At 40.6% G+C, this 26,862-nt stretch overlaps 1 long non-coding RNA gene across 1 annotated transcript; it reads right to left on the bottom strand.

Moving 5' to 3' along the window:
* Positions 1 to 21,096: 21,096 nt before the first annotated feature.
* LOC132602259 (uncharacterized) lies at positions 21,097 to 23,365 on the bottom strand. Its single transcript, XR_009567695.1, has 3 exons — positions 23,075 to 23,365; positions 22,257 to 22,309; positions 21,097 to 21,243 (listed from the first exon to the last, which is right to left on the bottom strand). It is a non-coding gene; the product is annotated as an uncharacterized LOC132602259 (long non-coding RNA).
* Between the last annotated feature and the right edge of the window lie 3,497 nt (positions 23,366 to 26,862).

The raw sequence follows: 26,862 nt of genomic DNA, 5'->3' as shown, positions 1-26,862 counted from the left end.
ATTTTTTTTCTAAGTGTAGAATGATAGAAGATGACTTAGAAGTCATCTTTTAAGCTCCTAGATGAACCCTCCAAGTGTCCATGGCCCACACATGAGTTGGACCATTTAAAATTGGCCACAAAAAGTGTGGGACCAATTTCAAAGCCACACGGCCAAAGGGCCTATTTTTGCATGATTTTCAACTTCCAAGTATATGACTTTTGGTACCAACTTTTCCTAAGTGTTCCATGCCCACAATTCATGTACAACTTATGTCTCAAAATAAAATCAAGGGTCAAAAGTTCCGACTTCATGTCCCGGAATGGTCTTGGCCCTAACTTATCATAGTTAATCCGGATTGTCCCAATGTATAAAATACGGGACGTAACATCCTCCCCCCCTTTAGAAAATTCGTCCTCGAATGTTGGATAGCCATCGGGGGAGTTTCTTTTATAGCCATCACATACAAGTCATTCACAAATCAACATAGTCAAATAAAGGATTTGGATTACCTGTAGGTACCGGAAATAGGTGAGTATACTTTTTCTTCATCTGCTCTTCAGCTTCCCAGGTCATTTCTTCTCGGTTATTATTCCGCCACAGCACTTTAACAGAAGCCACATCTTTATTCCGTAATTTTCTTTCCTGACGATCCAATATGGCCCTAGGCTGCTCTTCATAAGATAGCTCCTCGGTGACCTGTATATCACCTGTAGGAACGATTCTGGAAGGGTCACCAATGCATTTACGAAGCATTGAAACATGGAATACCGGGTGCACCGCTCCCAAATCAGCTGGCAGATCTAATTCATAGGCAACTTTGCCTATTTTACGAATAATCTGATAAGGCCCAATATATCTCGGACTGAGCTTTCCTTTCTTGCCAAATCTCATAACACCTTTCATAGGTGACGCTTTCAGGAACACCCAATCTCCAACCTGAAACTCTAAAGGTCGACGACGATTATCTGCATACGATTTCTGTCAACTCTGGGCTGCTAACAAGCGCTCCCGGATAAGTTTCACTTTATCCACCGCCTGCTGGACTATATCTGGGCCAATTAATTCAGTCTCCCCAACATCAAACCAACCGATCGGCGACCTGCATTTCCTGCCATACAAAGCCTCATATGGTGCCATCTGAATACTGGAGTGGTAGCTATTGTTATAAGCAAATTCAACAAGCGGAAAATAATCATCCCAACTACCCCTGAAATCCATAACACAGGCACGCAACATATCTTCCAGTGTCTGAATAGTGCGCTCGGCCTGTCCGTCGGACTGAGGAAGAAATGATGTACTCAGACTCACCTGGGTCCCCAATCCCTCCTGAAATGATCTCCAGAAATTAGCTGTAAACTGGGCACCTCTATCGGAGATAACAGACATTGGGACTTCGTGAAGTCTCACATATATAGCCTGGCATAATCTTCAGCTGAGTATGTAGTCCGAACTGGAAGAAAATGGGCTGATTTTGTCAGCCGATCAACGATAACCCATATGGAGTCGTACCTCCGTGGAGTGCGAGGCAAGCCTGCAATAAAATCCATATTAATCATCTCCCACTTCCACGTCGGAATCTCCATCTCCTGCAATAACCCACCGGGCTTCTGATGCTCAATCTTCACCTGCTGACAATTTGGGCACTGGGCAACGAACTCTGCTATGTCCTTTTTCATACCGTCCCACCAATACAGGCATCTAAGATCATGATACATCTTCGTCGACCCTGGATGAACAGAATATCTGGCATAATGTGCCTCGCCCATAACCTGTCGCCGCAGTCCCGCAACGTCAGGTACACATAATCTGCCCCTGTATAATAATACTCCATCGGATGTAATCTCAAACGGGGTCTTCTCCTTTTCACGGGTTGCGTCTCTGTACTGTATCAGAACAGGATCCTCATACTGACGCCGCTTTATCTCACCCAGAATAGAGGATTCGGCCACTCCTCGAACAGCAACGGTGGCGATTTTGAGTTGTCTTTTTGATATGCCACCCGGATCTCACTCTCCCGAAGCTGGTCGGTTGAGTCTCTTCTTGCGAAGAGGCACCAGATTAGAGGGTTCATCTTCTTTCCAATCCCAGCATCTCCAGAATCGGCCAAGCGGACTCCAAGACTAGCCAGCTGGTGGATATCGCGAACCATTTCTTTCTTTTCTGAAGGCGTGTCCGCTAGACTGCCCATGGACTTACGACTGAGTGCATCTTCCATGACATTAGCTTTCCCAGGATGGTATAGAATATCAACATCATAATCTTTCAGCAACTCTAACCACCGCCTCTGCCGCAAGTTCAGCTCCTTTTGCTTGAAGATGTACTAGAGGCTCTTATGATCTGTATAAATATCAACGTGAACCCCATATAAATAATGTCTCATCTTCAAAGCATGAATCACCGCGGCTAGCTCCAAATCGTGAGTGGGATAATTTCTCTCGTGCTTTTTGAGCTGCCGGGAAGCATAAGCTATAACCCTACCGTGCTGCATCAATACACACCCCAAACCCATACCAGAGGCATCACAATAAATAACATACCCATCTGGACCTTCAGGAAGAGTCAGGACTGGAGTTGTAGTCAATTTCTCTTTCAGCAACTGGAAGCTACGCTCGCAATCATCAGACCACTGAAACTTAGCTCCCTTCTGAGTCAGCCTTGTCAAAGGCGCTGAAATCGAAGAAAATCCCTCTACAAATCTCCAGTAATAACCGGCCAACCCCAGAAAGCTACGCACCTCCGTAGGCGTCGTAGGTCTAGGCCAACTCTTTACGGCCTTGATCTTCTGGGTATCCACCCGGACGCCATCCGCTCCAATAATATGCCCCAGGAATGCCACTGAAGACAACCAGAATTCACATTTAGAAAATTTAGCATATAAATTCTGGTGCCGGAGTGTGCCAAGTACTGTCCGCAAATGATCTGCATGCTCTGCTTCTGATCGTGAATAAACCAAAATGTCATCGATAAATACAATCACGAACATGTCTAAGAACGGCCCGAATACCCGATTCATTAAATCCATGAATATCGCTGGAGCATTAGTCAGCCCAAAAGACATCACTCTGAATTCATAATGCCCGTACCGGGTCCTGAAAGCAGTCTTCGGAATATCTGCCTCTCGTACTCGCACCTGATGATAGCCCGAACGTAGATCTATCTTCGAAAAATATTTAGCACCCTGCAACTGATCAAATAAATCGTCAATCCGGGGGAGGGGATATTTATTCTTTATAGTCACCTTATTCAGCTGTCGATAATCAATACACATTCGCAGTGACCCATCTTTCTTTCTAACAAATAATACCGGCGCTCCCCAGGGCAATGTACTGGGTCTGATGAAGCCTTTATCCAATAGATCTTTCAGCTGCTCCTTTAATTCCTTCAATTCTGCAGGTGCCATTATGTACAGAGGAATAGATATGGGCTGCGTATCTGGCAACAAATCTATAGTGAAGTCTATCTCCCGCTCAGGCGGGAGGCCTGGAAGCTCATCTGGGAATACATCTGAGAATTCATTAACAACCGGAACTGACTGAAGAGTAGGTGTCTCGGCCTTAGTATCGTGCACACGGACCAAATGAAAGATATAACCTTTCTGAATCATCTTCTTAGGCTTGAGGTATGAAATAAACTTACCCCTCGGCGATGCTGTACTCCCTGACCACTCTATGACTGGTCCCCCTGGAAACTGGAAACAAACTACCTTTTTCTGGCAGTCAACATTAGCATAGCAGGAAGCTAACCAATCCATACCCATAATGACATCAAATTCCAACATATCTAACTCTACCAAATCAGCTTTAGTGCAACGATCATATATGATAACAGAACAATCTTTATATACCTGCCTCGCTATAATAAAGTCCCAAACCGGTGTGGCCACTTCAAATGGTTCTATAGGTTCGGGTGTTATTCCAATTTTACTAGCAACGAGCGGAGAGATATACGATAAAGTAGAGCCAGGATCAATCAATGCATATACAGATCGGGAGAAAACCAGTAAGGTACCTGTGACAACATTTGACGAAGCCTCCTGATCCTGGCGGCTAGCCAATGCATATATGCGGTTCGAAGGACCGCTAGAATCTGAAACATTGCCACGGCCTCGACCGCGGCCCGCCGGTGCCGACAAACCCCGCCCTGCAGGGCGCATAGCTGAGGGAGTAGAAGATGAACCAGCGGCTGATCCCGTCGGCTGAACTGTACTACCAGAACCACTCGCCATCGGACAATCTCGCATAACATGGCCCTGACGGCCGCAGGAAAAACAAGCTCCTGTTGCTCGGTAGCACTCCTTTGGGTGCGATCTCCCACAATAAGAGCAACGGGGCCTGGGTGGTCTGGACTGGCTGGAACCCCTGGTCGTCTGCGAACCTGATGCTCTGGAACTCTGACCGGCCCCAGACGGTCCTGCACCATCAAATCGTCTACCAGCGGACTGTGTACCCCGGCCGGACGGAGGAGGATATCTGCCCGACTGCTGTGACTGAGGCTGTCCGCCTCGAAAATCTCCAGAATACCCTGCTGATCTAGCCCGCTTGGGCGGCCTCCTATCACGATCTCTGCCCGACCGGTCCTCTCTGTGCCGGTCCTCCATACCCTGCGCGTAGGCCTGTAACCGGGCGATGTCCATATCAGTCTGCGATGCCATCACCATACAGCTGTCAACCAGGTAGCGATCCAACCCTATCACGTACCGGTGCATCCGGTCGGCCATATCCGCTACTATAGCAGGTGCATATCGAGCCAAAGAATCAAACTCCAAATTGTACTCACGAACACTCCGACCTCCCTGCCGCAGCTGCAAAAATCTATCAACCCTCGCCCTCCGCAACTCCGGGGGCAAAAAGTGGCGGAGAAAAGCGGCCACAAACTCGTCCCATGTAGCTGGGGGAGCACCCTCACCTCTGGACAACTCCCAAGACTCATACCAATTAGCTGCAACATCTCGTAACCTGTGCGAGGCTAACTCAACGGACTCGGTCTCTGAAGCCCTGACCAGTCCCAATGAGCGCCGCATCCCCCGAATGAAGTCGTGGGGGTCCTCCTCGGGCTTAGACCCGAAAAACTCTGGGGGACTACATGTCAGAAAATCACGGACCCTCAGGCTATCACGCCTGTCATCATCATCATCACCTCTCAACCCGCGTCTGCGAGTCTGTCCCGCCACCAAAGTCGTCAACAACTGTACGGCCTCCCTCAACGTCCTATCCTCCGCCCCTGGCTGAGGAGCTGGAGGCTCGGGCGCTGGAGCGTCCGGAGCTAATGATGGACCTGCTCCCGGCTCCGCCGGTGGTGGTGTAGCTGAACCCTCTGACTGCGGCACAACCTCGGGCAAATCCTGAGCACGATCCCGTGTGACTCTCGGCATCTGACTAGTCTCTCCCATCACCGCCTTGCCCTTCTGGGCAGCCGTTGCCTTCTTCGGAGGTATCACTGAAAAATACAACAATCGGTCAAAAAAGAGTCATCCTAATAGCACAGCTCTATCGCACGATCTAAGATTCAAAGAACGGTAACACCATAAATGCCCTGTAGCCTCCTGTCTATAGATGTGGTGCACTACACACCTATAAACAAGACTCTAAGAGACACGGCCTGTAGACATTCCGAGGACAAACCGCTCTGATACCACTTCTGTCACGACCCAACCCCGTAGGCCGTGACTAGTGCCCGAATTGGGCACCCGAACACACTCATCCAATCCAAATCACATACAGATAGCGTATACGGGCACAAATATCACACGCTGCCTCAAATTATATGAAACTGTCTTAGACACATTTCAACACAACCATATATATATATATCAGAAGCCGACAAGGCTATCAAATGGCGCAACGGCCCAAAACATATACAAATGCACGCCGACAAGGCTGCCATGGCGAGTGGGATCATAGAAACACACCTGTACAGAAGTAGGCACAAAACCCACATATACGTCTACAGACCTCTAAACAGACCAACCAAATCATATGGCGGGACAGGGCCCCGCCGTACCCCTAAACAAATATATACATATGCAACGAACGAATATATATACCAAAATGTAGGCTCCGGAATAAGAGGAGCACTCCAAACAGCAGAAGAGGGTGTCCTAAACTGGTGGATCACCAAACTGTGCGTCTGTACCTGCGGGCATGAAACGCAGCCCCCCCGAAGAAAGGGGGTCAGTACGAAATATGTACTGAATATGCAAAGCAGAAGATACAGAAAGCAAATTTGAGGCATAAACGAAATAGAAGTACAGAAAATAAGTGCAAGCCCAAAATATCAAAATGTTTACTTTCGAAACATAAGTCATGCATAGGGAACAGAAAATATGGTCGCCCGCCCGTCGATGGCGCCATAACACAACATAACGCCATACACAGTATAACGCCAAATATAAGTGGAACCCGACCCTCTAGCGAGTGGCTCGGTGAACCATAAACACAACATAACACCGGAGTATATCAAAGTGCGCACGACAACAGAACCGGCCCGGGACTCGGCGAAAGATATAACAAAACGCACGAGCAGAGTCGTGAGTAACCATATGCATAAAATCATTATCATTGACTCAATTATAAGTAAAATGACTATACTTGAGAATCGAAATAATAGTCATACCAAATTCTTTCAAGAGTCCTCCGAATTACATAAAGGAAAGTCGCGGGACCCACGGATGGGTATCGACCCGAGCCGGGCCCGCCTATGAAAAACATACTCATCATACGCCATGCAAACTCCTACGAAAATATCGGAGCAATCCGAGCCTTTCTGTGAAAGATACGGCGTCCATAGTTACGGAATTCATTAAAACAAAGCTTTTTGTGCAACATTTGGAAATCAATTATTTCGAAGACATAAGGGTTCGTATTTCATCACATCAAACATACGAATGCCAAGAAATATATATATAAGAGTCATAACGTGCTCGGATTGCGAATTTAAAATTTCCTCGAGGCTCGTGACATAGCCTATTTATAACTAAGGCGTGCCAAAAGAAGGAAGGTTTGAGCTTTACATACCTCGTACGCACTCCAAGATAGCCCAACTCAAGCTAATCCCAACCTACGCATAGGGCTCCTCACGGTCTACAAATACGCCAACGAATATCAAACATTAGCCATAGACACTTAGGCAATTTATTCCAAACTAACACTCAATTCTACAGAAATTTGGGCAGCATTTTTCCTGTAAATAGGCCAACCCCGAGAATTTAACTCGGCCAAATCAACAACAACAACAACAATAACCAACCTAGCAACCCCAATGACCAATCCGAAAGGCAATATAACATTAATAACCCCCTTTTACATCATTCAACAACATTCATAATATTCAATTCGACGGCTTACATTCAAGCCACATCACCGCTCATACATTCAAATACCAACCCGAACCCATACCAACAATATTCAAGGACATTTTAAACAATTTACACTATTTCCAACAATCCAACAATTGCTCCAATTTTCCCGAAAACAGTCCCAAACCCGAGAACACAACCATAACCCATTCTTGTCATGCAATATGACCTACATTCGGCCACACTACACATATACATATATTGATGATTCTTATTCTTTTCTCCACACTACACAACTAAATATGCTACATAGAATCAATTCATCAACCCAATCACAACACACACATCTACACGACCATACACACCATAAACGACTCACCTCCAACTTACTATATTTCACAAATTTCATCCATATTAACATACTACAACATGCATAAGACATTCACAACACATAAAACAAGATCAAATCTTACCTTTCTTCTTCAACTCCACAAATAGGCTAGGGTTTGCGATCTACTAGACGGATGGTTTGATCGCTCCAACAACACTTCCACGTTACTTAGGGACCTCCAATTAGTGGATTTGCACCAAAGAAATATTTTTGGGATGGCTAAAATTGGACTTGGTTTTTCTTGGGTTTGGCCGAGAGGTTGTTGTTGTTGCTCTTCCACTTCTTGATTTTTTTTCTAAGTGTAGAATGATAGAAGATGACTTAGAAGTCATCTTTTAAGCTCCTAGATGAACCCTCCAAGTGTCCATGGCCCACACATGAGTTGGACCATTTAAAATTGGCCACAAAAAGTGTGGGACCAATTTCAAAGCCACACGGCCAAAGGGCCTATTTTTGCATGATTTTCAACTTCCAAGTATATGACTTTTGGTCCCAACTTTTCCTAAGTGTTCCATGCCCACAATTCATGTACAACTTATGTCTCAAAATAAAATCGAGGGTCAAAAGTTCCGACTTCATGTCCCGGAATGGTCTTGGCCCTAACTTATCATAGTTAATCCGGATTGTCCCAATGTATAAAATACGGGACGTAACAATATTATCAAAATCAAGCAATATAAAAAAAAAAAAAAAAAAAGGTTAACCTCATATTAAAAAAAATATAATGTTAAAAAAAAAGTGCAGACTTTATATTCGTAGCAAACACTAATATAATAAAGTTTTAGATACGGAGCACAAACTACAATGTTATAGTAATCGTGTTTTGAACATAGTATATGTATATATATATATATATATATATATATATATTATATGCATAAAAATAGTACAAACTAATAATTTTCAAAAAAAAAAAGTGTACCCCATAAAAGGTGGGCCCCATACTAAACGACATCAAGCAATATAAAAAAAAAAGTGGATCCCACCATCTCCAAACTCACGGTAAAAAAAATGGACCCCATATTAACAAAATCAAGTAATATCAAAAAAAAAAAAAAAGTGAACCCCATATTAAAAAACAATAATGTCAAAAAAAAAGTGCAGACTTTGTATTCGTAGTAAACACTAATATAATAAAGTTTTAGATACGGAGTACAAACTACAATGTTATATTAATCGTGTTTTGAACATTGTATATATATATATATATATGCATAAAAATAGTGCAAATTAATAATGTCGAAAAAAAAAGTGCGCCCCCTATTAAAAAATAAAATAATATTCATGTAATTTCCAATGTATCTCATTAAGTCAATAATGATGAATTCATTACCACGTGCGTGTCAATCCATGAAATTGCTTTTCTTCAAAAGGTTAAGTAGTCAAACCATACAATTTTTTTTTTATATTAGCCTGAGATCTAATCTAGATATTAAACTGTTGTATTTGCTATTCCGCCGTGTCATTTATTTGTTATGCTTACTAAAATAAATATACTTAAAATATTTATATTTTAAAATAAGATAGAATTTAATTAAATTTTTATTTTTATTCTTACTCTAATAAATGTGAAAAGAAATTAATGTCGTAAAAAAAATATCAAATGCAGATCAAATAATGAATAAGGTAAATTAGTCAAATTATAATTCTAATCGACGTTTTCTTAAAAAACCATGCAAAAGACAACATGACAAGTAAAATGAGCTAAACCGAGAATATTTACTAAAAATTAAAAAATAGTATTTCTTCGTCTAAATAAAAAATTAATTTCTACTTTGTTTCGTTTTAAACATGTAAAATTAATTTAATAATTTGAATTAGAATTGTCCAAATCAAAATTTGATAAAAAAATAATAAGTATTTTACACCTTTAAATTAATTGAATTAAAATTAAAAGTATCAACTAATGCTTAAATATTACTATTGTTTTATCTCAAAGAGAAGAAAATAGTTTCCTTTTAAACAAGTCTTCTCTTTTAAAAAATATTAATAAATTTTCCGATTTTGTGTTCATAGCAAACATTAATATAATAAAATTTTAAATACGGAGCACAAACTACAATGTTATATTAATCGTGTTTTGAACATAATATATACTTTATATATATATATATATATATATATATATATATATATTATCACTATTTAAAAATAACTACATACACATAAATGCATTATAATCTAAAGTGTTGGGTCCGTGCGCAACACGAGCATAGCCCGTCTAGTATAGAAATATATTGCTGTACACTTTTGTTCTTTCACAAAATTCTACCTATAGAAATGATCCCAAATAAATCTTGGTGGATAGTGGAGTCTACTCACTTATACATTTCAATGCTTAGCAGCCATATAGACAAAAACGTGTCACTACTAGGTCCTCCACATAGATTAGTCACTCTTTTTTCTTTAATTGTCATGGTCCCACGTGGACAAGACAATTTGTTTACACTTTACACTTATCCACTTAATTATAATTAATACCATAATTGATTTCGTACTCTCCCGCTTTGTTTCAATATTTAATCAATTACATATATAATTAATTTTTTTTTATCTCAATTCACTTAAATAGTAATCATTTTTAATACTCTTCATATGCTCATTGTCGTGATGATGTGATATAGCACTAGTCCATAGCCCCTTTTAGTACACACAAAATATTATTTCCAATCACCGTCATTCCACTTTCAAGTCTTAAATAATTTCGGGACTTTATCCTAACCACCTATTAGTTTGGGGGTAACCTCGTTTTCCCCTACTTATGTCTTTTAACTTGCAGGCTTTTTAACACACGAAAACACGGGAATGTAACATCCTCCGCTCCTTAGGAACATTCATCCTCGAATGTAGAGGTGTATGGAGAGGGTAAACTTATTAGGAATCATACGAAAATTTTGACGGAGCCTCCTCTGTGATCGGGAACTATTCAAGAATTGCAAACAACCAAAATCCAACCTACGTGCTTCATAGGGCCATACAAATATCTCATATATATACATGTCCCTACACAGTCAGCATATATCAAATGTAAGCATCATAAGACCTTCCGTTTGAACATCTGTCCACGGATGAAAGGTTGAACATATGTTCTGCTCCCGTTATTCCTGTAATGCTTCATCTTTGGCATCACCTTCGATTGGCTGCTTGGGCTTCATTTTTTTTTCCGGCCGCTCATGTCATCTCCTTGGTGTTCTTGTTTCTCCAGAACACTTTTACCGAAGCCACATCGCTCGTTCTCAGCCTGCGGACTTGCCGATCTAGAATGGCCACTTGATTTTCCTCTCGGGGTAACGCCATCATTTCTTATGCTCACGGATACAATATTGCTATCCTTATGGTCATTACTTATCCAGGAAGCTTCCATTCTTTACCTTGTATGCTACGTTCTGCTCGGGTCTCTCCTAGTGATGTCGTGCCTTGGCTATTCTTTCTTATTACCATGGTTAGTTCAATCTTGGCGTAGTCTAACTTCCGCTCTCCATATATGTGACCTTGACCTCTCTAAGCTTATATTCGTTTTCACATAACGCGACTGACATAAGAAGTTCAAGATGCGACATAGCTATACTCCCGAATCTTCGTATTTAGGATTAACATGGCTAAATCGCTTCGTATCTCAAAGAAAATTTCATTCTTCATGTTTACGTCAATTAACTTATAGCGGATTCATCGCACGCACGTATGAAGCTGTGAGGCGTAACACCCTCCCTAGGGACATTTGTCCTCGAATGTAGGGGTTTTTGGGAGGATCTACCTTTGCCTGGATTTCATGTGATAGAAGTTAGCTGAACTATAGCATTACTCGACTGTAGAGACATACAATTTAGAACCCTTTAGTCGAAAAGAACTTAGGGGTACTTAGGTTTCTTCTCTTTCTTGACGTTTTACAAGACGTCATTCCTGGCTTTAAATTACCGACTTGCCAATCTAAAATAACCATGCAAAGTTACAAGGAATTTGTGATTTTCTTATTGCCATACGGGGGTTGCTCAAAAGGAGTCTTCTCCTACTATTTTCGCTTGGACATTAATCTCGATTCATAGAACACCTTTTAGTGGGCAGCTGTAAAAGATTCTATCATTTACTTTATCTATTCCTAAATCAAGTTGCCGTCCTTACAATGTAGTACACCGGATTTGGCCTACGAAATTCCAGTTTAGTTCCATCATCACCTACCGATTAGGGAATTTATATTTCCTTCTATATAAAGTTTCAAGGGTAGCACTCTGTCACTAGCTCATATTCATATTAGTTCTTAAGTGCTCTTGACATGCCATTCTAGAATCTTTATCTGACGTCTTTTCGAACTCGTACTCCAGTTCGCTGTCACTTATCCCCTTACTGACTCATTTCATTTTGAGGCTGAGAACTGTCAACGTGTAAGTTATAGTTGTTAGTGATTACTCCAGCCATACTATTATCTTAAGCCGTCGTATACCAACTCCGCTGAAGGTTATACATAAGCTTTATATGTTTTCGTCGTGAATATCTCGGTTGCCCCTGAGTAAGTTAAGATAACATAAGTAATGTATATTTCCAGCCACCACATTCACTTTGTTCAGTTCGCGCAAAGTATAGATGTCATTATTCTATAATATCTCAAGTCCTCTCCCGAGTTCATAACTTGATATCTTACTTAAACGTGCACAACTATTCTTCAAACTAACAAAGATATCCATAGGATCGTTATATGCGAAGTGTCGTCTTTCCTCGAGAGCGTATGCTTGCCGCTAGCTTCAGTGATATAATTCCTTCCCTGTTTGTTGATATTTAAACCACAAGTGTGTTGATTTTCCCTAGGTCTTTACATAATTTAGAATCTTGCTAAGTACCATATCTGAATCATTACTCCCAGTCCTATTTCGACACTAAGTAGATATGATAAATAGGTCATTTACATCCCGTTGGTCGAAAACCGAAATCTAGTCGCCTGGCTCAGAATGAATTCTCTGCTTCTTCACCTCTTGGTCAATACGTGCCTCGGTTGTAGTTTGAGAAATATTCTAATTCCATATTACTGCCGTGATTTTCTCGTACAGTCTCAAGTGAATTGAGCCACCTATAATTTCCCCTAATTGCCCTCATTTCCCTTTTTCTGCTAACAGCGTTTCTTTTAACTATAATCTTGAATTGCCTTCCTTGGAACTTCATGTTTGATGGTCCCTCTTTTAATTCGAAGTTCTTATACTGGAGTCTATCTGTCGTCACCTCCATTTGCAGTTCCTACTAAGGTTACAAGTGCCGCTCACGAAACGGGATCTTCATACACTTAAATTTCCCTTACCCTGTATGGCCTAACGTTTCACCTGTGACCTCTTCTCTTGTCACACTTAAGCCTTTCAAAACTCAATCACTGATTACTTCGGTCGAGCTACACCTTTCATATATATAAATTGTGAAGAATTCCCCTTGGGAATCATATCGTCCCGTCTTTTCCCCTAAACGTCTAAGTCTCAATATCCAGTTTTGTTCACTATTGGTTGCTACCTATCGGGAAGTGTCTACTGCCATCTTCCTTCTAACCCTCGTACTCATGTATTTCCTCTAAAGCTGCAACGCCTTGCGGAGTTTGCATTGCTATCATCTTATCTGGTTTCAGCCCTTATCCGCAATCCTTTCTGCTACTCTGCAACCAAACTAATGCGAACTCCTTCTCGGTATTATACTACACTTTTCCTTTTGGGAGAATGACTAATGTTTCATACTTTTAAGATTTCATTCCTGTAGAGTCGCATTACGACTTAACTGCCTTACCAATTCTCCATGCGGCCTCTATCCACTACTTACCCTATCATAGTATTTACCTACTGGAATAATTGAATCACTTCATGCTTAATGCGCCACTCGTTTGGAGCCAGCGACTCGACTTGATGAGCTTAACCTTAATTCATGGCGTGTGCCTGAACGATCACCTTTAGTCACCTTCAATGGTCATTATTCAGTTGCATGCCCCTTACACTGCACCGTTTGCTTACTGTTGAAGGTTGCGATGCTTCTTTACTACCAGCGTTCCTCGAGATTCTTGCTAGTGTTTGGCTTAGCTTTACTCAATATTGATATCTTGTAAGTCGCAAAGTTAAGTCATCCTATGACAATTTCTTCTTGAAATAGCCAATTCGCCTATCTAAATGAAGATATAGCCTTGTGACTTGTATCCTTATTGTTCTTAACTTATATTTCTAGTTGTTTTCTCGAGCCCGGTCATTAAATCTGACCATGAGCCCGTCCGCAATGCTATTGCTATCTGATAATCATTCACTCGATCCTTACATCTACCCGTAATATTTTACTTATTTTACAAGCCTTTGCTAACTCCACCATCTTATCTTATATGGGGAGATTCTTAGCAACATTCTTCACTTCTAGCCCTTTTCCTTCTTAAACGAGCCTGTCTGATAGTTGTTTAATATCTTCCTCTTTCCCCGGGATACGAGTTACAGTAAGAGAAGTACTTATTCCCTATGTAACCCTCAGGGGTTGGCCTGGTGGTAATTGGCTTGAGCCTTGGGATGCTCCCTTTCAAGGTCTCAAGTTCGAAACCCACTGGGTGCAAACAATTTCTGAGGGCCATCGGACTGGGGTAAAACCCTGAATTACCCGTGGTGCACTTGCGGGAAACTCCTTGCTGAGGGCCTGTGCACCCCCAGGATTAGTCGGGGCTCAAAGAGACCCGGACACCCGGTGCTTAATAAAAAAAAAGTACTTATTCCCTATGCAATGATTCAAATACCTAGTTTTCCTTATTTCATGTTCATTCCTCACGCTTTTGTTGTCATATCTATCTTTGCCGATTTTGACGTTCCATTCTATTCCGTAAATTTCCAACATCACATTCTATTGTTTCTAACTTCCTTCCATTTTAGCTAACCTATTAATGTTTAATTACTACTGACATAAGTTACATCCAGGCGATTATGCAACTCCAGCACAAAAGATTCAACCACCATGCCCGCTATGTTGCCAGCTATTTCAATCCATAACATCCCTAGATACATTTAGCGTATATGTTCACTCTACCTGATGAGGAACTGTCACATGTCCTTTGGTAATAACACCCGCACTAACCACACATTGCAATGCTAACGTCTTTATACAACGTACTGGCTTCTGGATCTCTTGTTTCATTTCTAAATCCACCTTCATTGAGGTCCAGAGTTTTTCGCTGAAAGGAGTGCTGCTAGCCATGCTCTTACCGTCATCAGAAACGAAGTCATAACACTTCGCATTGCTTCGCTTGGGTCTCTACAACTTATAAATCCTCCTCTTTTTGTATACTTTGCCTCTTTCCATCTTGATTTCTACCTTTAGAACTTCTTATTTTCCCTCTGATGTACTTCTTCCTCCTTCCTCCTATACCCAATTAAGATAATAATTCACATTCTAACGCTCTAACTCTATGCCCATACACCTGGTGCATGCGTAATCTAATGGAGGTTTGCACTCGTGTCATCATAACATGGGTCCAAATTAAGTCCTTATGACCCCATTCATTCCATAGCCCCCCGTTGAACTCCTGACTAGTTGTCCATATCTTATTTGCAGGGATCAACATATCGTATAAGTCAGATTAGGAAGGGACTTCTTATAACTCAGCTCTATCGCACGATCTAGATCAAGAAAGAAAGGAAAAAACCCTAAATGTCCTGTAGCCTCCTGTTTATAAGTATGGCACGTTACATACTCATAAACAAGACTCTACCTGACACGGCTCATAGACATACCTAAGATAGACCTGGCTTTGATACCAAGTTTGTCACACCCAGACGAGGGGCATGACGGGCATCCGGCCCTATCAACCGAGTACAATCTGGCGTATACTGACATAATCGCAGTACAATTATCCTGGCTCGTAATGTGATCTCACTGTAACATAGAAAGACACCTGCATGCAGAAAATACCCAATACAACGGAAGACATATGCATGTCCATACATTTATATATATATATATATATATATATATATATATTCGCTAGCCGACGAGGCTGCCACAAGAGCGTCATAATCAAACGAAGGCCGACGAGGCCGTACATGACATCTACATATGTCATACTGTCTATGAGCCTGTAGGAGAACATATACATGACATACTGGATGGGACAGGACCCCGTCATACCTAAAAGATACATATACATAACATGTGAGCATAGCATATACCAAAAGAGCAAGCCCACTAAAATGGCACTCGTTGACGACCTGCTGAAGCTGATAGTCCTACTGAAAAGGTCCTCCGTTCTGTCTGTCAGGACCTGCAGCAAGAAATGCAGCGTCCCGTGCAATGGGATGGTCAGTACGAATAAAAGCACTGAGTATATAAGGCAGGAACGTAAAACATAAGTAAAGAGGAAGTAAGAGAAATAGCAACAACCTGGAACTCGTGAAACATATGTATGCATGCATAAGTCATAAATATGTATGTGTGTGTATGTATATATATATTGTCATATCATCCTGAACTCGCGTCCGGAGAGCATCATCGTCATAACATGCCCACTGCAGTGGTGCACACACACACACACACACACACACACACACACACACACACACACATATATATATATATATATATATATATATATATATATACATATTATTCTCAACTCGCATCCGGGGAGCATTATCGTCATAACATGCCCACTGCAGTGGTGTGCACATCTACGTGCCTGCCCGACCGACTATAGCCGGCACAGTTTAGTAAAATAGTGTATATATATATATATATATATATATATATATATATAATGCACGAGGAGCCAACGGAATGACATCAGGCTTTTCAGAGTGACGTAAGGTCGATAACCTCCGAATAACGTTATGGAAACTCATATCAACATCAAGAAACCATTTAGTGAAGGTAATTTATCATAACCAGAATCAATCAGCTAATTAAGGCATTAAAATTTGAAGTACAAATCATAGGAATGGAGTGAATTGTTATGGAACGCTCGTGTTCATGTTCTAGTTGTATTCATGCAAAAGAAAGAGGGAAACGAACACCTTACATACCTTGTTGGCCTCTTACCGGCTCTACCACCTAGCTCGTCTAGCGTCTCGACCTAAAACAACAATAACGTCTCTTATTAGTCTATGGATATACTTGGTATATCATGTATATAAAGTGATAAACTTGCTCTATAATGAATCGGGCAGCATTTTCCTCGTTTCTACTACTTCCTCCGAGTTCCCAATATCAAGAACAACAACAATCATACTCAATCCACCAAATTCTTGTCACAACACAACTCAAAAAATCACCAAACAGTCCATGCAACAACAACGACATCAAAATACGATTTCCCGCTATTAATTCCATATTTCTCATCCCACAATTTAGCTATGACCTGGTCGAACATAAATATATCTAGAATAGGAGAATTATTACCTTATTTTCCATGAAATTCTCTTCTTCCACCTTACTTCACTTCAAAAAAGATCTGTGATTTGTTATTATCCGGAGGAAACCGACAATTCAATCACGTAACTGACGAGGACATAAGCTCCAAGTCGTTCTGCATATATATATTTTTTGTGCGTAGATGCTTGATAAATTTTTCTTGAATAGAACCTCATTTTCCCTTACTTAATATAGAAATATATTGCTGTACACTTTTGTTATTTCACAAAATGCTCTGTATAGAAATGATCCCAAATGAATCTTGGTGGATAGTGGGTCTACCCACTTATTTCAATGCTTAGCAGCCATATAGCCAGAAACGTGTCACTACCAGGTCCTCCACGTAGATTAGTTACTCTTTTTTCTTTAATTGTCATGGTCACACGTGGACAAAACAATTTGTTTATACTTATCCACTTAATTATAATTAGTAAATCTAGCCGTGCTTCGCGCGAATTAATTAGACTTTAAAATATATATTTTTTTTCTCAAAATTTTGATTAGTCTTCAAAGTCAAATATTTCAAGTTTTACCAAATATTACTAATGCTTAGTTTACATATTTTTCTATGATTTTCTGTCACTTAAGAATTGTTTGTCTCGTCGAAATACTTGTGTTATGTAAAGTGAAACATTATCTTTATTTTCTTTTAAAAAAATATAAAGAGAGAAAGAATTTCATGTAAAATCAATCTATTTCTGGTACATATATAATAATTCTAAAATATAGTTATTTCTAATCCATTTAATACATTTATGTAAGTATTTATCTGCAAGCATCTCTTTTCTAATTTTTGTCCTATACTTCTTTAAATGTTTAAATTTTTTCTTTCTTTTCCTTTCTTACTTCGCTACTCAAGTTTTATTTTTCTTTCTTCTTTAACTTTCTAATAATAAAGATAAGTAACCAAAAAGATAATATTCTCAAGTCTCATAAAAAACTATAAAACAAGATATATGTATACGGTAAAAATCGGATTTATGCTAGACCGGTGAGACCGGGAATCGAGGGAAGAAAGAAACAAGCACGAGCATGAAGAATTTCTTTCGGACCGGAGGTATTGCACTAGAAGTGTTTGATCAGAAGAAAGCGAAGGAAATTGTTTGGTCCGGTTTCACCATGGCCGAGTTGATTGTGACCGTTAGTCCGGTTTCTCCATGGCCGTTAGTCCGGTTTCTCCCGCTGGAGCTTGCCCGGACCTTCTAGTCCTTTGCAGGGGGGTCTCCTCGGATGAAGCATCACATGAAATGTCAACATATTCAATCGACTTTAGAGGAGTCGGGTAAAGAGCTTCTTCCCCACCTATTTGCAATGACGGAGCTGACGGTCCTTCCTCGGCTGAAGCAAGTGGTGGAATGGTGGCATCCTCCTCCGGAATAAAAACAATGGAAGGGGTCACACCGACCCTCCGAATGAGGAAATCGAGCTCTGTTTCATCTCTTAAAGTCCAAACGATGCTTCTGACCCTCTTCTTCGGTTTCTGCCCTTTGTCCGAGGAGTTTCTCCTCCTTTTGTTGGCAGCAGCAATAATACGGGATGTACCCGCTGAATCAAATTCGGGTGCCGGTGCAGCGAGTTCGGCTGCTGGCTCCGCTCTTGGGTCCACCGAGCCCTTGGGTAAACCTGAATACCGAAGAGGTTACAAAAAAGGGGGAAAGGAAAAGGTAGAAAATGCGATAAATTCCGACCCAAGCATAGTATTACTGTGGTTTTGAGTGACCCATCGACCACGCGACAGGAGTCCCCATGTCCGTGCTTCATGGGTGTGTTGGCTAAGGATAGCACCAACCCATTCGTTCATGTTCCGAACAGCCAGAGGTATCCATGCCACGGCTGGTATAAAGAAGGGGACAAATCGTGATAATATAAAAGGATAAGCATCTGACAAAGCATTCAAAGGTAACTATTAAAAGAACAGAGACACTTACGATTATCATTCCACCTCTCCAGAAAGGGCATATAGTTGGCTGGAATAATGTCCGCGGTCCTCACCCGGACGTAGCGCTCTAGCCAACCTCGGTCTCTATCTTCATCCATGTTCGAAAAGATTAGATTCCGGCTTCGCTTGGCGAGCTTTATTACACCCTATCGGAACAACCTCGGGGAATATAATCGGATGAAGTGAGCCATCGTAAAATCCTTCTTCAAGTTGTTGGCCAACAGCCGGAGGCAGGCCACGGTCCTCCAGACTTTCGGACCAATCTGGGCCAAGGTTACATTATAAGTCTGGCACATATCCAGAATAACCAGGTCGATTGGGGGGTCGAGCTTGAGTGTAAAAGGATAGGTGTAAACATACAGAAAGCCCTCTCGATGATTGGTGATCGATTCATCAGGTCCGGGGGCAAACACTTGTACCGGACAGTTATCCCATCTGCAATCAGCCCGGACTTGATCAAGTTTGTCCTCGGAAATGGACAACGGGTACCACCTTACATCAAACCCCTTATCAGCAACCGGAGAAGGCTTCTCAGCTTCAAACTCCTTGTTATAGTTGGGGTTGGACGGTACAATGTCCAAAGCAGTGGGCTCAACGACGATTTTTCCTTTGGGTTGTGAAGTTAGCTCGGTTCCTTGAGAAGAAACCGAAGGAACATCCTGGGAGGTGGTTTCGGTGTTGGCAGACATTTGGAAGTTATGGAAAAGGAGATTGGCGAATTCGAAAAGGGAGAAGGAATAAGTTAAAAAATAATAAGAAAGAGTGAAGGAGCAGTTGAAAAAATTCAAAATGGCAAAGTGAGAGAAGAAACAAAGCAGCGCTTTCGATAGGAAAACAACAAATGAAAAAGTTGGCAAAGTTGGTTTTCTTACACACAATGTAAGCAACGAATTGAGGGGAGAAAACGGTTTAAATCGGCAAGAAATATAAGATAAAGATAATTAGAAGTGGAGAAGAAGAAAGTGAAGAAGCAAAATAGAGAAATGAAAGGGTTGAAAGCCTTATATAGGCATGGGAAACCAGCGGTTACAGAGGCCAACCAACCGGGGAATGCCACGTATCCCACAATTAATGAGACGTGATTTGAAACAACGTGCGTTACGGCGGTTTCCAAAGTAGGCCATTCGGGATGAGACACGTGGCTGATAGCAGAGGGACGTGACGCAACTGTTCCCGCCAAAATGAAAAGATAAGAACGAGCTTATGGAACCACTGGTTTCGTGACTCATCCACTTCTCGTTACTCCGATAAAACTGCGGTCCGGAAAGTGTGGGGACTATTTGTATACGGTAAAAATCGGATTTATGCTAGACTGGTGAGACCGGGAATCGAGGGAAGAAAGAAACAAGCACGAGCAGGAAGACTTTCTTTCGGACCGGAGGTATTGCACTAGAAGTGGTTGATCAGAAGAAAGCGGAGGAAATCGTTTGGTCCGGTTTCGCCATGGCCGAGTTGATCATGGCCGTTAGTCCGGTTTCTCCATAGTCGAGTTGATCGTGGCGATTAGTCCGGGTGATCAGTTACAAAATTGCCACGCGTCAAGACCGTTCTGCCACATTGTACTGCCAATCGTACGGGTGTCAAACCGTACGGCCCAACCTTATCCTTTTAGGGTTTTCTTTATTCTAAAGGGGTTTTATGTTGTATGCAAGGTGTCACGACCCAACTAGGGGCCGCGACGGGTACCCGATACTTGTACCGAGCACCCCTTATCTCGTATCGTACTTTTTGTCACGACCCAGCCCCGTGGGCCGCGACTAGCGCCCTACTTGGGCACCCGGACAGACAAACATACCAAACCGTCATATTATAGATTATCTCAGATCTCATATTAATCATTAAAACAAATTTAAAATCAAATATTATCTTAAGAGGTCACGCTTGTAAAGATATCATATCCAAAGCCAAAAGGAGCGGTGGAATACACATCGCCGATCATATATACTGATGCAAACATATGGGCCAGTTTGGCCGCCATAACAAATAGGACCGCATTAAGACATAAATCATAACCAAAATGAGTACACATAGGACCCACGACCCACATATATGACTACAGGCCTCTACAAATCCAAAACAAAGACATATGACGGGACAGGGCCCCGCCGTACCCAAATAGTCAGATATACAGAAGTATATACATAGCAAAAGATGTATGTACCAAAAGTGGACTCCGGATCAAAAGGGAGTACTCCGAAATAGCAGAAAGTGGAGCCTACAGTGGTGGATCACTGGTATCTGTACCTGCGGGCATGAAACGCAGCCCCCGAAGAAAGGGGGTCAGTACGAAAGATGTACTGAGTATGTAAAGCATAGAATACAGAAATATAAGCCACAACTGAAAACAAACAGGATACAAAAGGGGAATACTGAACAGTATATCAAAATCTGTACTGAAAACGTATATACCTAATGCAGATAAAATCATGCAAAAGCTCAGGAACGTGGTCACCACTCCGACGCTGGTGCCACACACAACATAACACCAGAAGGTTCAAATATCCGTACATCCCCGAACACATATATCATCATAACATATCACCAGCCATATCACAGCATAACTCCAAACGGAACCCGATCCTATGGCGAGGTCTCGGGAACCGTAACACAGCATACGGCCGAATTTATCATTGCGCGCACGAACCATAGCCGGCCCGGGAACCGGTGAACGAAGTCATAATAAGGGCACGAGCGGAGTCGTGAGAAAACAATGCAATTTATATATCAAAACACCTTTTGAAACTTGATAATATCATATGCTAACTCATTAGTCAAGTAGTTCGAACAATTAGTCAATACGGGGTTCGTTTCACAAAAGTATTTCCAAAGTAGTATTTATGGTTCAAAATATAATTTAGAATATCGTGGCAGTCAAAACATTACTTTATGATAGTCAAAGTTCATAAACAAAAGTGCTTTGCCGACATTGTACAAAATGAGACTAATAGAGCAAACAAGGGACCCTCGATGCTAGCGGGCCCACCTCGGGTCAAGTTGAGGTGGCGGACATGAATCACGGACATTTGGGGTCTACGGAATCATACATGGAAGTTTCGAAGTGATTCGATTACATTTACAAAAGTTCCGGACATTTGATCACTTTTCAACAAAATATGAGTTTTATAATTCAATTCAATTGAGTGAATAGTACTCAATTTCCAATTCGGATTTCTAGGAACAGAATTGCCCTCGGGGCTCCAATATCGACCTAGTATACCTAAGACATGCCAAAAGAAGGAATGGGTAGCCTTACATACCTTATATACGTCTTACGCTCGTCCAAAACTCCAAATCCCGTTTCGCTCAGAATCTACAAATGGTCAAAGTTACCAATTAGGAATTGCGAGACTTTAAGAATTCATTTAACTTTATATTTGTCTACCGAAATTTCGGCAGCATTTCCCCTATACATATAACATCCCCGAGGCTTAGCTCGACTCAATATCAACAACAACAACCCCACAATACCAAATGAATCAAGAATCACAACAAAATAGGTTCTAGCATCAATATTCTTCCTTTCCACATAAAGCGACAACTTCCATTCAAACTCCACAATATCAAACTAATATCCACATTATCATATTCATTTACTCATTCAATGTTATTCAAACGTATTCCAATAATATTCCATGCAATATACATGAATTCAAGTAATCCGCCACTTTCCATATTCTATCCGAAACGTCAACGACTACGACGAACCTACTAACTCGCATTGTTTCCTCCCAAATTTATTAACAACAACCATAATCCACATTTAAAGTCTTACTTTCACAATTATGTAAGAATATACAAAAATCATATAATTTTCCCATATCAACATACAACCAACTTCAATACCAACTCACTTCGTTAAACCTTTATTTACGTCATAAATGCCACAACGACACAACTAGCAAGCTAAATAAAATTTAACTCACCTCCCCATACCATTATGGCTCACAGCCATACATGCTTCACACACACACACACACGCCATGCACACACACATCACAATTCCATGGTTTTTCATGCAATTTTAACCATTTTAACACATATGATTCTTCCATAACAAAAGAGATAAAATTCTTACCTTTTTCTTCAAGAATTTCCACTTTGTAAAAAAAGTACTCTTTTGCTTCCAAATTTGTATCACATTGAAGAGGGTTTCCAACTTAATAGGAAAACTAGAAGATTATGATTTTTGGACCAAGAATTGATGAGCTAAATTTTTTTCTTTCTCTTCCTCTCTCTAGCCGAAACCCTCTTAGTCTTTGGCTCTCTCTCTCTCTTGTTTGTTGTCTTGAAATGTTCTAGTGAATCCCATACAATTTTGACCCTTTTTATTTAAAATGCCACATGGAAGAATTCCCATGGGCTTGGGCTTGGCCACACCATAGCTCTTGGGCCTCAATTCCATTAAATTGTTTTTGAGCCCAATTCATTGTGGGTTTTATTTGTAATTCCCGAAACTAATTCCCGAAATTCCAATTTCGCCCTTGGCCTTCTTCCGTATTTCCACATCAATATTTTTCATGAATAACACACATATATGAAATAAAATCAAATATAGCCCTCATTTCCTACAAGCAAGATTATTCCAAATTTTTCCGAATGCGCAAACACGGGATATAGCACTTTTACTACTAGGTGGGCCGTATAGACTATACCGTATCCTTTTTTTTTTTTCTGTTACTTAACGCTAACATTAATAGCATAATTGTAAACATGGACTAATAAACTTTGCTAGCACCTTATACAACGACGAGGACAACAAACGTACAAAACATCTGACTGTACATATCTGTGTACGAGCCTCTAAACAAAGTACATCCACATATACAAGAAGGGCCGGGTTCTACCGTGCCCGAATATATACACAAAAGTAGTACTAAGAAACTGAGGCTCCGAAACAACTGGAGCGCTGCCACAGTACTGCTGACGGAGCTCCTAGGAGTCAAATCTGTCTACCTGCTGACCTGCGCGGCATGAAACGCAGCGTCCACAAGAAGGGACGTCAGTGCGAGTAATGTACCGAGTATGTAAGGCATGAATAATAACATACGGCAAATATAGAACAGGGATAATGACATAAAAGAGATATAGCGCATGTCATGAGGTAGAAACATAACCTGTACATATAAGTGCACGTTGGCGGATACCATGCATGTTTAGCGCTGCGGAACGTGCAGCCCGATCCATATGTGCATATACTATAACATATTGCTGCGGCACGTGCAGCCCGATCCATATACATATAATACTTTGCTTTCTTGGAAAACATTTCTTTTCATATATATATAACATAGATCATATCATATTGCCGAGGCGTCGGCTCCGGTCCATTTAACCATATATCCCGCGTCTGGGACGATATCATGTACCATACTCCAACTGATCAGGTGGCTATGCGTCTATAGCGCCTTACCTTTCCCCATCTTCCCCATATACATTTACATATACTTATAACATGTATACAGCATGCATGAGAGTCGAAGAAAACCATGTTCGCGTCAGAGTGACGTAAGGTCGGTAGCCCCCGATTACATTATGGAATAATCATGATCGTCATGTCTCACCTTGAAGGAACTAATATTATAAGGCGAGACTACTAATGGAGTGTAATATCATGAGAAAACATAAAACAGGATCATATGGTGTCGTTTCGTATACTTTGGAATCTTTAAAAATAGTCATCATTCATGAATAGAGTTGAGAATTCAAGAAATAGCTCAACGTTCTCATATCGTCACTGAAATCATGAACTTGGAACCTTTAATCATGGAATCATCATTGTCATATTCTTCATATAAACATTTTCTTCCTTGACATCATCCATGTCATTGTAGAACATATTCATCGTAATCGTCATAGAAATATTCTCATTAGAATAATTACGACACTTGTGAAGGCTTTAGTGTAATCCGATTTCATTTAACAAGTTGTAGATGTTAGAAGCAATTGTTTCAATAAGATAGGAAAAACTTAATTCAAATCTATTGAATGAAAAATGGCCAATGTCAATCTCGGATTTCTAGGAATAGGATCGTCCCCGAGGCTCGTATTCAAACCTAGTATGTCTAAGACATGCCAAAGAAGGAAGGGTGAATCCTTACATACCTTTTTCCGCTCCTTATGCTATTCCAAATTCAAGTTCCAAATCCTCCAAAATCTACAAATTGGTCACATTTACCAAACCTTAATTAGAGCATTTAGAAGTGTAATCTTAAAGTAACACTTGTCTACCGAAATTTCGGCAGAACTTCCCCTGTAAATACACCATCCCCAAAATCTAATTTGGCCAATTTCAATCAACAACAATCCGGGAATTCAACCCGGCCAAACTATCAACATAATGTCAACAACCATTCTAACAATTTCCATATTCAATCCAAGATACATTCTAACAACTCAATCAATATACTACTTCCTTCAAGACCTTTCAACCCCAATAAAAACAATAACAACTTAATAATTTACGCACTAACAACATCATATTCCATACACGCAAGAACATCATATTCAATTTACATAATCTCCCAAAACAAGCCTCCAACTACTAAACTTCACTAAGCTCATTAAGCTTTTATTTGCAACAAAAAAATCCACAACACAACAACCAAAATACTAAATAAACTTGCTCACCATTCCTTCATGATTCACCAAATATACACGGCTATACATATAATATACAACTCACGGCCAACATCATGCACACATGGCTACAACTTCACTAAAATCATCCAACTTCCATTATTAACATAACACCCACAACAATAACAACCCAATACTAGATAAAATAATTAAAACATGATTTCTACACACACACATACATGCACGGCCACACCCCTATATTCATATTCCTCATGAATTTCATCCATTTTTTGTACACTACAACATGCACCAATATCCATAACATATAAAGAAAGAATTAAACCTTACCTTCTTCCTCACTTCTTCACTTGGATAGAACTCACAACTTGCAAGAATATGGGTTTTTCTTGCTCCAAAGACCACTTCACTTTGCTAGGAACCCTTCAATTAGTAGAAAATGATTTTTAAAGAAATTTTTTTCCAAGTTTCTTGTGGAACTTGCTCTTGGCCGAATGGCCTTGGAAAATTTCTCCTTTTTCTCTTGTTCTTTGTTTTCTTGAAAAGTCTAGAAAGTCCCATGGAAAAGATGACTAAGTCATCTTTTATTTGGTCTCTTAAACTTCTAGTTGGGCCTAAGCCCACTCCAATTGGATGACCCAAATGGCCCATTTTAATTCCCAAGTCCATATATGCATTTGGGTCTTACAACTCATGCAGGATTTTTATTTTTTTTAATTCCAAATTTACCCTTAGTCTCTCTCCATATTTCAATGAGTCATATCGCGAATTTCCCTTTTTGCCCGTAGCCTTCCTTAACGTTTCCACTTCAAAATTCTTCATAAGCAACTTGTATGCCAAACAAAATGAAAATAAGGCCTTACTTGTTATCTTCCCGCAGTTATCTTGAATCATCCGATTGCACAAAAATGCGGGATATAACACAAGGCTCATAAGGCAAAACTATAAATAGGAGGCATTTCCCTACTTTTAAGGGTTAGCTTTTCAATATCAAGAACATTGTAATAGAAAATATATTAAAGCTCTCTCTCCCTGTTAGTCCGGATCTGTGGAGTATTGTTGTTTAGCTTCATTCTTCTAATATCACTATACTTAATCATCCATAGAAACATATGCAACGCATGTATCCAAGTTATTAACTCATATATTCCTATCCATATATATATTCCCTCAAAAACCAACAAAGATTAAAGTTTGCCCACATATCTTATACCTCACTTAGAAATTCAATTGATTACCTAATTTCGGGGTAAATAATATAAAAAAAGT

The sequence above is a fragment of the Lycium barbarum genome, chromosome 7, assembly GCF_019175385.1.
Source record: "Lycium barbarum isolate Lr01 chromosome 7, ASM1917538v2, whole genome shotgun sequence".
Taxonomy (NCBI): Eukaryota; Viridiplantae; Streptophyta; class Magnoliopsida; order Solanales; family Solanaceae; genus Lycium; species Lycium barbarum.
The sequence above is the reverse complement of the archived record's forward strand: the minus strand, read 5'-3'. Positions and strand labels throughout refer to the sequence as shown.